The 14,984-nt window shown below is 34.4% G+C and overlaps 2 protein-coding genes across 3 annotated transcripts in view; one reads left to right on the forward strand and one right to left on the reverse strand.

Annotated features, from left to right (window-relative positions):
* COL4A1 (collagen type IV alpha 1 chain) overlaps positions 1–14,984 on the reverse strand; it is a 248,010-nt gene that overhangs the window by 206,000 nt on the left and 27,026 nt on the right. The window lies entirely within an intron of this gene.
* COL4A2 (collagen type IV alpha 2 chain) overlaps positions 1–14,984 on the forward strand; it is a 273,441-nt gene that overhangs the window by 11,417 nt on the left and 247,040 nt on the right. The gene's annotated exons all lie outside the window — the stretch shown is intronic.

A 14,984-nucleotide genomic window follows, 5' to 3' on the forward strand; every position in this document is an offset into this window, starting at 1 on the left:
TAAATATAAAGCAGAGATTAATATGAAAGATATACAGAGATAACTTTAAGGAAAAAGGGATCCTTAGAGCCTAGAGTTGGGAGGAAATCTCTATTCTAATTTTTAAGCCAGAAACCTATGGAAGATATATTACTGATGTCCCAAGTTGGAATTCAGAATACTTTTCCACAGTAGAATGTTGCTATAGTCAATTATTATTAGTATGCTACATCAGATGCATTACAGTTTAATCGTGTTATAGAATTTGAATCTAAGTAATCTTGATTCCAAATTTAGCATTCTATAATCATCAAAATCCCATTCCATCATTTTACAAATGAGGAAATTCAGGTACAAAGAAGTTAAGTGGTATCTGTAGTTATACTGGTTATGACATTCACAGAACTTTAACTTTTGCCATGTATATAACATGATTTTTCCATGTGGAAAAATATATAGGCATTCTAAGCAATTCGCTTAATTATGAAACAATCTTTTTGATGTTAAATCAGACACACTATATTTTGTTTAGCTGATTGTAAGAAGAAGAAATTGTACCCAATAGAATGTTGTGGGAAATAGGTTGTTACTTTGACACATCTTATTTATTTTCCCATTCCCCTCTTTTCACTGCAGATCCCTGTATTACTAAATCAAAATGTTGATTTTTAACCTTGGTAGAGCTTAGTCACATGTCACCAAAATTAAGACTACCCAGGATTTAACTTGAAAAGAAGTCAGTACCACTGAAGAGACTCTTGAAGATGTCAGCAGTCTTCATGTTTTTCAGACAATTACTGCTTGCTTCCTAACACCCTTGAACCAAGCAAGTTCTGAAAGAATAAAGCTGACAACTGAAAACACTGAAGCACAGATCCATGAAATGGTGTATTTAAAGCAAATCTAACTGGTGAGAATGGAATGCAATCCCTTCAGATCATTCTTTTCTCTATCTAGTTAAGAAAACAAAAGTACTGTTAATTCAACCTTTGACTAGTGCTAATTTTAAAAATACAGCAGAAATGATTCCTAAATTGGATTAAAAGGATTTTTTTAGTCCCTGTTGAATTGGGTGGGGCACCATATGGATAATGGAAAGGAAAAGGTATCTTAAGGAAGTTTCCATACTGCCTTAGATCTCTCTACAGGCCCCCATTAGGACACTACAATGGACTCCCTTTTCTTGATTGGATAGGTCAAATGAGTACACTGTTATGTTTCACAGGCTTGTAGAGGAATGGTAAATTCGCATAAAAGTTTTGCTTCAAGGGAGACATTAAACATTAACATGGGGCACATGCAAGCTTAGTTAATGCTTACACTCTCTCATTGTCATTTCAAGGAACTAAATGACTTTAGGGGTAGAATGCATTCTTCTATCTTTATAGTCTACATAGAGAAGAATGGGGGTCCAGCTAGGTACAATGGTTTTGCTGCTTAGGTCCATAATTCTTTTAGCCCCTAACATCTTACATATCCTTTTTGGATGCCCAGCTCAAATGAGGTAAATGGGGCAAAGGAATAACTATTGGAGCAGTGACCTAAAACATTTTTTTGCTCTTTGCTGCCTTTCTTCCTCCATTGACACAGGCCTTAGTCAAGGAGTTGAGCACCAATGAGCTCCATAAAAAACAATTTCCAGTTAGGAAAGAAGAAAGGATGTTAAAAGCAAAACAACCTCTGGTTTGTTGTCCCTTTCTCCCCAAACACTTGTTTCTATCACCACCTAAATTGTTGACTACCAGGAGAAGTAAGCTGTTAGCACCCTCACGTAGATAGCAAATAGGAGCAAGCAGGGTCAAGTGTAACTTGACTGAATTTTTCCAGGCATAAGTTGATCAAAGATACATGCTCACTTGACTCTGGTTTATATATATAGTATACTCTCCCCCAGAAAACATTTTTGAAAAAAAAGGTTAGATTCTGTTAGTCCTCATGATTCTGAAAGTGACCTTACTCTAGAAAATGCTTTGAACTGTGAATCAGCACACTGTGACTGTGTGACCTTGGGTAAGTAATAAGACCTTTTCACCTCAAACATTATACGGACTTCTAGAAATCTCACAGGCCAGCCAAGGTTCTGACTGATACTCATAGAATTTTAAATTAAGATGAGAAGAGACTTTAGTGGTCAACCAATCACAGATCAAATATTTATTCATCTAAAACAAAATTCAGAGGTCCTCAACCCCCTCATTTTACAGAGAGGAAACTGAAACCCGTAGAGATTAAGTCATTTACCCAAGGTCACACAAATAGTAGTGTGCCTGGTCCAGAATTCAAATCCATATCCTCAATATCAAATCCTTCACTCTATAACCATTAGCTGCTAGGAGTTGAAAATTATACACATCCTGCCTTCACTGCTACTTCTGTCCCTAAAATACATACTTTCCCAATCTTAATAACTTTTCTCTTTATTCCAGAGTTTGAGATATATTGCTATTCACATTCAGAAACTGATCCCTGGTACTTTCTGAGCCCTTAAAATGACTTAACATTTGACAATGGTTGGAGGTCAGGAAATAAATTCAGTGTAAACTTTTAAAAAATATTTTATTTCCATGTGTTGATACCACCCAAGAGAATTAGCTCTGTATTATGATAAAGGGAACAGTGGTTTGCTGGGGAATAGGAGAGGAGAGAGAAGGATACACATTTTTGCTCAGGGATTGTTCCAGCCCCACCCTTAAAATTCCAATTTGTTGTTTTTAAAGTCAAGTATTCCCTACATAAGAAATTCTTTTTCTAAACTACATATAATAATTTTCAAGTACCTATGGATGAGTAATACCATTTTGAGATTTAAGTACTATTTTCCTACAGCTGTTTTTTGTGGAATGAGTCCAGAATTATGAGAACTCAGGATAAAGCCATTGCTAGTTGATTTGATCAAAGACATATACTTACAAGGATACCTCAAAGCCTCTGGTTTATCCATTAAAATGAAATGATGCTGATTAGCAGCTATTATACAATCATTGCAAGCTGGTGCTGAGAAGGAATGGTACAGTAAACATTTGTGCAACTTGGGGCTCAACCAACTAATAGCTGGTACCTATTTACTCCTTCATGCCCTTGATCTCTGTGATGTCACTGGAACCAGATTATGGGAACAAAAATGGTCCTCCCAAACCAAGTGTTAGAAACTACAAGATAAGGGGATCTGTAGCATTTCTTTAGCAATAGAATAGAATGTTACAATGTACACTGGTGAACCTCTTGGCTATGATGGGACTATTTTCTGTAGACTGATATGAATTCTACCTTTTTAGGACCTCCTAAAGATAGATCCTTCAGCTGGTCTATGTTAGCACAATCCTAGATACTTACTTGATTCTGGAATCCCTTGAGCAGACCAATGGAGTCTTAGAGTGATAAATTGAATATTTTTTCTGGGTAATTCTCAAAGAAGTTAAAGAATTGACTAGACCTCCCAAGTGTAAATGTTATCTCTTGTGCCAAGTTCTAAAGATAGATTTATTTGGAAAATAGCTCACAAATTTTCCCTAATGTAGATCTACATCCTCTGGAGACACAGTCTATTTTGATTTTCTAAACTAGTTTTGTGGTTATGCTCAGGACTGAATGAGAGATATATAGTCTCTATTCAAACACAGGATTAGCCAAATGCATATTGGAAAAAACAGTTCTTATATGTTCCTCCTAAAAGAGAAACATACAGAAATTTCAGGTTCCTGAATTCCTAAAAGAAAGCCTGAGAATCCAGAATTATCTAATAATAGTGCAGTTTATCTCTAGCTAGTAGAAATCTTATTTTTCCTAATTTACAAATAGTTATTCTGATACTCATACAGATACAAATCACTTAAATTATTTTAGTTGTATCAATCATCCATCCTCAGCTGACTTTCTTTTCCATTTGCTTTTGCTTAGGTGAAGATTATTTTATAATTTAAAATGCATATGACACTGTATAAAATATATTTGACTATATTATCCATAACTGGAACATCAAGATTTTTCTCTATGACCTTCAATTCAACAAATATTGAGCATTTTCTATGTTCAGAGAATTGTGATAGAAACTGTGGATAGGGCAAAGATAATGAGCCACTTCCTCACATAGAGTGGTATATAATCTAGTAGAGAATATATACTATTTACTCAAATTGCTAAAATAAATATTGAAAGAGAAATGCTAAAAGACTAGAAATTAGAAGAAATTCCTCTTGACTAAAAGACTCAGGGAAAGTTTAATAAAGAAGTGATATTTGTGCTTAGCAAAACTAAAAGAAACTTAAAAGGTCATCACTTTCAATCTCTTTACATACTGAGACCCTATAGCATTATAGAGCATGACTCAGGGTTCACAGTTAGTAAGAAGCAGAATTGGATTTGAACAGAAGAGCATTTTAAGCAAAGAGAGAATGGCACATGCAACAACATGAAAGCGAGAAAACATGGGAAACCCTACACCTTGGCTGAAATTCAGGATACACAAAAGGAAGCGATGGGAGATAAGATTTTCATATAGCTGCCCTGTCAGGTCCTGTTTTTTCGATGATAGGCAAAGACCAGAATTTAGATAATCATGAGGGAGGTTGTGAGTGTTCTGATATGAATGGAAAAGAAATGTGCAAAGCAACATTTTCCAGTGATTTGGGATAATCTATAAAATCATATTACACAATAATTGCATTTTCCTACATTAGTGTAAATGGTCAAAAATTACCTATTTCAAACTTAATAACACTGGCAGTTAACAAATATTTGTTCAGTCCTGAAATAGACTCAATACTATGGTAAACTTTTGGGACAATAGAGGAAAAAATAAGACAAAGCATCATAGGTTTAGAATTGTAAGGGACTAGTTTTGTGGTTATGCTCAGGACTGAATGAAAGATTCATAGTCTCTTTTCAAACACAGGGTTATCCAAATGTATATTAGAACAAACAGCTCCTCTATGTTCCTCCTAAAAGAGAAGCAAATAGAAATTCCAGGTACTTGGGGGTGGCTAGGTGGCTCAGTTGATAAGAGCACCGGCCCTGGAGTCAGGAATACCTGAGTTCAAATCCGGTCTCAGACACTTAATAATTACCTAGCTATGTGGCCTTGGGCAAGCCACTTAACCCCATTGCCTTGCAAAAAACTAAAAAAAAAAAAAGTTAAGAAATTCCAGGTACCTGAATTCCTAAAGGAAAGCCTGAGAAGACAAAATTTATCTAATAGTAGTACAATTTCATTTATTCCAGTCTCCTCATTTTGTAAATGAGAAAATTTAAGGTCAAAGAAGTGAATATAGCTGTATGTTCATAGACATACAACCGGTGAGTGTCAGAAGAAAGATTTAAATCCATTCTTTCTGACTACAAGTCCATCACTATCCACAGTGCCACACTACTTCTTTTGGTCTTTGTTGGTAATAAATTTATATTTGATTTATTGGAGAAACAACTACACTTTAAAACTGACTATATGGCAATAGTTCTAATTTGACTCTGACTCCACTTTTGTGGAAGATAGAATTTTTGCTGAGACTTTAAAGAAGCCAGAGAAGGCAAATGACAGAAGTAAGGAAGGAGAGCATTATGAGTATGAGGGGGCTACCCGAGAAAATGACCACAGATAAGAAATAGTGTCATATTTGAGGAATAGCCATCCAGTAGACTTAGAATATAGAGTACATGGAGTAAATAAAGTACAAGATTGGAAAGGTAGAAGGGAGGAACCACATAAAGCCAATTCAGGAGCCTTGTCAGTAATTATTTTGAAGCTCTCTGACTGTTTTTTGCACATGCTAGGTTTATCTTCCCAGCACGATTTAAGAGGTGGAACCATGTGTCCTATACCTTCTATGTGCTAGCCCTTGGGACACAAAGTAAAGTGTGAATAAACAGTTGATGAGTGTTCTGTAAAAGACAGCTCTTGTTCTTGGCTCCAGTTAATCCTATCTTGAAACAACTTTAGTTATATTTGTTTCCAATTCTAAGAGAGGTTCTTTGATAAATGAAAATCTATGAAGAGTATCTGGGTTTTGAATTCTGCTTCTCCCATATAGAATGGGATAGAATCTTTACCCCCACTTACCAACTGTGTAACTCTGGGCAAGTAGCTAAAACTTTCCTGGCCTTAGTTTTTTCACCTGTAAAATGAATAGATAATCTCAAATTTTCCTTATAAGTTTAAATCTGTATTTCCATTATTTAGAGTGTAGTTAAGTAGAGATAGCAAAGGAGAAAGAAATGTTTCTAACTTTAAAAACAAAAAAGGGTGTGGGGAGAGCTATATTTAAGCCGTACAAAGCTTCAAATATAAACTCATAGAAAGAAGATGGGAAAATCAAGAAAGGTAGTCTATATTAAAAATACAATATTTGACATGAAATCCTCAGTAAATTCCTAATTTGTGAGTGCCCCACAAACTACTATTTTGCTATTTACAGTTAATATAAAAAAATCTTCTTAAGGTAAAACAGATTCTTGAATTGAATCCTATCTGTACCATTCTTTCACTGCTTCCACAAATACCACTACCTTTTAAAAAGTATGTAAAGTTTACTTAAGAAGATTCTCATTGTGTTTATATTACCCTTTTCTTTAAAGATAGCAAAAACTAGCTCTTAGCTCCTGATGTGAAAAGTAAAAATTAGCCATTGGTAATCAGATATCCAAATTATAATAATATCAATGTATTTTTATAACATCATGTCAGAGGAGCAAATATATAACCATACACTGAATATGCTCCACTCTCTTGCTTGCTTGATATATCTGCACATTTGTCTAGGACCACATAGGCTGATCTTTTTTAGCTGAGACAGCTGCCTAAAGTGAATTCCACTTCCATAGAACTAGTCCTCTCCATCTCACCTACCTCCTTAAATAACAACAATATTCAATAGTACTACAGATTACTAAAATACCCTCTAAGTCTTTATTTCACAAATAGAGGAGAGGAAGGAAGGTTGTTGATCCAAAATAATAAAGTGATATGCAGAAAAACATTGATAGATATTCAAACTATAAAATATAACAAAGGGAAATGAGGCTAGGCTTATAATAATCAAATTAAATTAAACTCGCAATAATTGATAGGGCAAGGCAGCAATATCACAAAAGGTAAGAATACTCACTCAGGAAGCCATTAATGATTCCTTGGTGTTTTTCTCACAGATATGAGCTTTATTCTGAGGGTAAAATTTTATTTATCTTCACTCACAGAGGCAAGAAACCCAAAATAGACCTTAGTTTCCCCATAAGAAATTCTTTCTAGTTCTTCAATTGTTGTGTTAAAGCTGTTCCTGACCAGAAATCAAAAATTGGTTGCACAGAAATTGGACTCATGCTGCCTATGCAGAGAATTAAGTCCTAACAGCAATTTACTTTGAGCCTTTATTGCTCCAAAAGGATTGATTCCATGGTAACCTCCAGTCCCATCTAATTAACCAGTCAACAAGCATTTTAAAGTAGCAGCTCTGCACCAGGCATTATGTTTAGCACTAAGAATTCAGATTGAGATGCAAGTCACTACCCTCAAGGAACTTACATAATGTTGTGATAAACAACATTTACTCACATATGTATATAAAAAATTCAAATAAAATGCAAGGACATTTGGAGGGACATCAATAGCTGGGTGGAAGGGGAGAGGAAAGACCTCATACAGGAGGTAACACCTGAGATGAACTTTGAAGCAAGCTGGGAAATGTAACAGAAATGAGAAGAGAGTGAAATTTAAGCAGAAGGGATATCTCAGGTGAGGAACAAAATGAATCGCTAGCATTTTAAGGCTTAGCTCTCATTTTGAAGTAACAGACTATGCCTTTAGAATTTCAAGCACCAACGGGGCAAAGTCTGTAAGGGGAGACTGATGCCAGTCAGACCAACTATTTTGAGAAGTTGTAAACTTCAGGCTATCGGTTTGGATGCATCTTTGTCCTTATTCTTCCAAGGACAAGGGATTTTGAATCTTAGTTATCAAATATATGCTCTATTCCATTCTATATTGGATCTGGAATCAGGAGGACTGATTTTAATTTTAGATGATCTATCTGGGAAGCCTGAGTTTCCTCATCTATAAAATGAGATGAACAGGCTAGATATGTTTTAAGAAACCTTCCCTTCAAAATGTTACCACCTCAGTTCAGTCATCATCATGTTAGGACAATAATTTTCCATTCTGTGAGAAGGGAGGAATTGTAAAGGCTAGGCTTGGCAGTTTAGCCCACAGTAGAGTCTGGTGCTGCTATGATTTCTAAATGCTGTGTCTTTAAATTCTACCTAGACCCCCTGCAGCTTAGTTGAAATTTTACTTATATGACTAAGCTCATTGTATTCTACTTTGTAAGTGGTTTTTCTTCCTCTTATTGTAAGAGCACTTTAGTTATATTTTCCTCACCTGATTGGAATTCAGTGTCCTAGAAATAAATTACTTATTTTACTTAGGAAGGGACAAGTCACGTTCACTGTTGCTTTTAATTTATTGTCCAGAAATTCCTCAATTGGGAAAAAAAAGTTTGTCACTGGAAACAATCCTGATTTCTAGCTAGAAGTACCAGGATTAAGGACTGATCTGAATTGCACTGAAACTTTAAATAAATAGAAAATTTGATTTTCCTTGTATGAAGTTTCACCCTGGGGCTCAGCTCTGTTTTATATTAAAATAGAAAAAGCAAAGCAAAATTATCTTTCTGTTCATTCTACTCTAGGGGGGAAACAGAAAAGCAACATAATTACATAGAGAAAGAAGTAAAAAATTGCCAGTCTGAAAATTTATTTTTTCCTTCTGCTTTTTTGTTGGAAGTAATCATTTCTAATCCGTCTTTTCTTCAACTCTTTCCCCTATATGTATATGTGTTTGTAGATATGTAAATATATAGATATATCTACATATCATTGGTAATGGGAGGAAGGGGGAAGAAGACAATATACAACAATGTCCTAAGCCTGCTCCTGCTTGTATAGTAACATGTTTGTCTCTCTGTCTCTCATGTTTCTTCCCTGGTGGGTTTGATGATGACCAGTATTTCAAGGAATAAATACATTTGGCGAAGGTCTCCTATAGTCCAAATAGTTTTCCTTTCCTAAAGAACTTTGGTAATTAAAATTTCTTTAATCTTAATGCTAAGTAAAGTCACATAAATTAGGAAATTTGAGGTATGTAATACATAAATACCATAGAATTACTAATAGAGTTCAGGATTTCCAGCCACATTAAAAAAATGGGGTTTGTCCAGATTTAGACACACTTGAACACACTACACAAACATAGATTCATTCATATGTAGTCTTAATTGCAGGTCAGGTTTTTTTCTTACTTTTTAGCATGACAGGTTTGCTATATATATTGAGAAGAATAACAATTTCTACTTTTCAGTTATACCTACTGGCCTACTCTTTCCTCCTGGGCCTCCTTTTTGTTTAAAAAAATGTATTAAGGAAGAGAGGTAGGATTTGTTTTCACAGAAATGCAGCCTATGGGTTCCAAAGTAAGGAGAGTGTTTAGCTTTGCAAAAAGCACTCAGATAGGAGGTGTTCTAAACAAAGAAAGGATCTCTGCTTCCAGCATCCTTGCTGATTGAAATTATACTTAAAAGATAGTCAAATTGTGCCCTAGTAAAAATTTGTCTTTGGTGCACTAAGAATGTCAGTCTATTTTTAGATCCTTAGCACTGTCTCTTCCCTTATTTTCAGTTAGCTGACAACTAGGACCAGCTAGGTAACTCACTGAATAGAGCCCTAGAGTCAGAAGGACCTGAGTTCAAATGTGACATTAGAACACTTATTAGCTATGCAACTTTGGGCAAGTTACTTAATCATGTTTGCCTCAGTTTCATCACGTATAGAATGAGTTGTGAATGGGAATGGCAAACCACTCAAATATCTTTATGGAACAAAACTCAAAATGGGGTAACAAAAAGACAATCACAACTTAAACAACAGCTGGCAAAAACTTGAAGGGTTAACCTATATGCTATATGTTAACCTATATGTTCACATTTTAAGAAAAAACTTAAAAACCTAAAGAATGAATTTCTCCTGGTAATATTTCAAATACTTGTTACAGGAAGTTGGGAAAGATCATAGATTTGGATATGGAGGCAACCATGGAGTCCACTTAATCCAATTCTCTTGTTTTATAGAGGAGGAAACTGAGGTTTGAAGAGACTAAAAAATTTGTAGATAGTCACACAGATGGTGTCAGAGGTGTGATCTGATAAAAAAAAAAACAGTCCAGTGGTCCAGAACCAGGCTTTTTAAGAGAAAGAATAGTAGTGTGAGACATTTAAGAGATAGTATTCCAGACTTAAAGCCACAGATTGTGAATATGGAAAATGTGAACAAAAAGACCAACAGGCTGACTTTACTAGAATAAAAGAGGAAATGTAAGCATAGGAAATTAACTCCTAATAATCAACTAAGATTTGGCAATATTGTCATTAATTATTTTGGGTATTGTGAAGATTGCTATAAAAAATCAGATGCCTGATACTTATTTCATTAACTATATTAATTATGATCAAAAGGTGTTTGATCTTTATTTCATAGATACTGACCCACTTGGGGCAACTAGGTGACATAGTAGATAAAGCACTGGTCTTAAGAGTCAGGAGGACAGGAATTCAAATTTGGCCTCAGACACTTGACAAGTGACTAATTGTGTGACCTTGGGCAACTCATTTAACTCTAATCACCTTGAAAATTCAGGGCCAACTTTAGTCATCCTGGTTCATATCTGACCATTGAACCCAGTTGGCTCTTGAGGAGAAAGTGAGGTTGGTGACTTAACATAGCCCTACTCGATCAAATCCAATTCATACTTGTCATGGCATCACTTTCCTGATGTTGTGGTCTTTGAAAATGAAGGACAAATTCTTACCCACTTTAAGCTCATATGTTGAGGTGAATTGGAAAGAGATTTGGGTGACATATTAGCACAATGAAATGAATATTAGCTATGGAGTCAAACAACCTGTGATCACATCCATTTAATAACTGTGTGACTGAGCAAGTTACAACCTTTCTGGGCCTCAGTTTCCTTATCTTTAATAAAAAAGAGTAGGACTGTGAGATGATCTCTTAAGTCCCTTTCTCTATATGTGTTATGATTGGTAGTGATATTCTGTCCCAACCTTCTTTTAGATACTTAATAAAGGATGAAAAGTTCTTCATTTATATTCTAATTTATCACATATATAGTCTGTAACAGCATGATAAAAGCTCCTTGCAGATAGAGGCTGATTTTATATTTAACATAACTGAAGACAAAATGAAGAACAGATTATATTCTCAAAAAACTTGCATCCTTTTGTTACATTATATATTTGTAACTTAGTAGGCATGTAATTATGTCTTTAATTGAATAAAGAATACAGTTTCATCTTTTAAAATAAAAAAATGACAAGGTAGAATAATGTGCTTTTATGTCCACAGCTCTTTTAAGTGTTTAGTTTGGGAAAAAAATGATTCTGATATAAAAATTTGTATCTGACTGAATTTTTAAATCTTTTTCATCATGCATTCTTCACAATAACTATATACTGCAATATATTATATATTATAACAGAATTCTACAAAATTAACTTTGGAGTTAATATCTGTCTCCCATTTTGTATTTTATGTTACCTAAATACATTCTCCTAATTGACCCTTAATTTTGTTTTAGGCCTTTAAAATGTACTCAGATTTTAAAAACAAATGCAGAATTACATGACTGCAGAATTATTACTACATTTTCATAAATATGAGTATCAGTACTTTGTCAGTAGCTCCCTTTCTTTAAAAATGAGAAATGATATAATTTTCCCATACATGGTTTGTGTTATAGTAATCGGGATCAGTTTCATATAAAAATAATATACTTAATTGAAATATTCTACAGGATGTCCATTTCTCCTCTTTTTAAGACTTGAATTACGTCACAGGACAAAGGAGACTACATCCAGAAAGAAAACTTTCACTCTCTAGGATCTCACCTACAGTCTAAGGTCCTTTGATTTAAACCCTAGAACAGGGTCTCAGTGATAGTCATCTTTATAAAGAGTACTAGACTTGAAATCAGAGGACTGTGCTGAAATCCCACCTCTGACATTTAACTAGTTGTGTAAATATGTACAAATTACTCACACTCTCTGAATTTCAGTTTCCTTAACTATAAAGTGAGGTTTACTCTATGCAAGATTTTTCTTTCAGGATAATTATGAGGATGAAATGGAGTTAATATGTAAAGCATCTCACATATGTGTATTTGCACATATGTAACATCTGTCAGGTGTTCAATTTATTCTCTCCCACCTTTTTTCCATATATATATATAATTTTATATATATATATATATATATATATATATATATATATATATATATATACCTCAACTCCTAAAGTAATCATTTAGTACCCCTTCTAGGCTACTTCTTCAACTTGCATTTTCACTTCAGAGTTGGGTACCCAGAATAATAAATACTACCTCAGATGAACTCCTAATACAGGCTCACGAGCACTGATGTCCACTCTATTAACAATCAAATAATAGATTCAATTAGCTCAAAGGGGAAAAAAACATTTACTCAGATGAAATAATGACAATAGTTTTAAACATCTTCCTCATAAACATGGTGCACAATCTACCATAAATAAAGTGTCCATGGAAGAATGAACTCCATCTTAAGAGAACAATGTAATGAGGGACATATACCATCCATAAATGGCAGAAGTAACTAGCAAATTCTGATATTTCAGGACTTGGATAGCAATGCACTCTTTATGCCATTCCAGCATGGCTTCCTGTGATTAGAGCATTTTTCACTGAAGTGAGTTGCTCAGTTGGATTTCTAGGGTCTTCCCCCCATCCCCCCCAATCTGATTCTTTTCTCTGCTTGCAGGAACCAGTCTTTAAAGTTGCTTCCTCCTCCTGATGGCTGTCTCTCTCTGTATATTTCTAGAGTGACTTGATAGATTTAGTGTCTCTTAAAGATCCAGTAGCTTCCGTTCAAAACTACATAGCTAAAGTTGGGAAAGGAGATAAAGAAATTCCTTCCTCCATACCTCCCTCTTTATAAAAGTTTCCTCTACAGGAAGTTCTGGCTTGTAATCTATCCAACATAGGAATTCTTTATATTTATCTTGGACATCAATATTTAAAGCCTCCAGAAATTTGTCCAGCTTATGTGTTCTTTCCCAGACTGCTGTTTATACAAAGGAATTAGAGTATTACATACCATATAACACCATAGAAATCTCACCATATATGACTGCATTCTGCCATTAATTGCATGAGCTAGGGGTAGGCAGCATTAAATCCAGGGAGGATTCACATCCTTCCTTCCTTACTGTAAGATAATTAAAGGAAAATCCCATAGATTTCCCTCTATAAAGCCAATCAGAATTGTCCAGCCTCCTTTTTAGTGTTCTTTGACATGATTTAAATCTATATTCTTCATTTAAACTGCTTTAGATAGCAAATCATTGCCCTAAATACCTGGAGGAAAAACTCAACCTATATTGCTATCTTTATTTTCTGAAGTCTATATTGCTGAATTTAATTCAAGTTTTAGCATGTAAATTTGTCATCCTTTATAAACAAGAATTGTGTTTATCCATTATGACCCACAGATATATTTTGAGATAGTAATTAGTAATGGCAAGCTTATATTACTCTGTGTTCTCTCATGACTATTAACTACATTTGTTACATTTGTAATCATAACTAAATTTGTAAGAAAGCAAACTTGAGCTAAGCATATATACATACTGTGACTATAGTGGTTTATTTTTCTTTAGGAAACAAATCAGCCCATATTAAATTTATATTGAATTTATAATTTATTTTATTTTCTATCATGCTATAACTAAAACTGAACAAACTAGCCCAGAGGCAGAAAGGTATAATAGAAATTACACTGGACTGGGGAATGAGATTGTTTGGGTTCTCATCCTGGCTGTGATATTATCTGTAATATTGAGTGAAAAATCACTTTGGACCTGTATTTTCTTTTTTGTTATTGAGTCATTTCAGTCACATCCCACTCTTTGTGACTGTATTTGGGATTTTCTTGGCAATATTACTCTAGTAGGTCATCATTTCTTCTCCATCTCATTTTGCAGATGAGGAAACTGAGGCAAACAGGGTTAAGTAACTTGCCAAGAGTCACATAGTAAGTGTCTGAGGCCAGGTTTGAATTCAAGAAGATGAGTCTTGCTGACTTCAAATCCCACACTATCCATTGCACTACTTAGCTATCCTCTATAGCATCTGTAAAATGAGGGAATTAATTTTGATATTGTCCTCAAGAGCTGTCTTCTGTTTCTATGATTTTCTCTACTTTTCTGATATGACAAATAAACTCAATCTTCACCACTGAAGATTTTTTCTCTTTATTTTTGGGTTTAGAGCTATTCCAATTCTCAAGGGTACCAGAAACTGGATCTGCAAATAGTTTTTAGCTTTAATGGCGATGGGAAAATATACACTTGTCCAAGTAAATACTAACACTGACAAGGTATATATTTATAACTATACTGCTAAAAACAGTGATGAAAGGTACATTTGTTATTATCCTAAAATCATAGATCTAAAGAAAGAAGGGGTCTTGGAAGCCATCTGATCCAACTTTCTAATTTTTTTATTGAGGTTAGTGAGTTTAGATGACTTGCTCAAGGTCATACATGTAATCAGCATCAGAAGTATCCTGTCAAAGTGTTCATAAGAAGTAAGAGAAGGCATAAAGAGGAAATATGTATAACTGATGAATATGTATCAAAGCACTACATAAAAAGAAAAAAATAAATATAATCTCTACTTCCCTCCTGAAGACTTTAACAATTGAGGCCAAATCAGAATGCTGTTCCTACTGAAAATCATGTTTGTTTTGGCAAAAAAAATTAGAAATTAAAGGAGTGCCTATCAACAGGGAATGGTTGAAGAAGTCATGGAATCAGAATGTGATGTGATATTATCATGTTATAAAAAATAACAAAGGGGTATGGTTTCAGAGAAAGTTGGGAAGACTTATATGGATTGATGCAAAGTGAAGGGAGGAGAA

This window comes from Macrotis lagotis, chromosome 6 (assembly GCF_037893015.1).
Source record: "Macrotis lagotis isolate mMagLag1 chromosome 6, bilby.v1.9.chrom.fasta, whole genome shotgun sequence".
Classification (NCBI taxonomy): domain Eukaryota; kingdom Metazoa; phylum Chordata; class Mammalia; order Peramelemorphia; family Peramelidae; genus Macrotis; species Macrotis lagotis.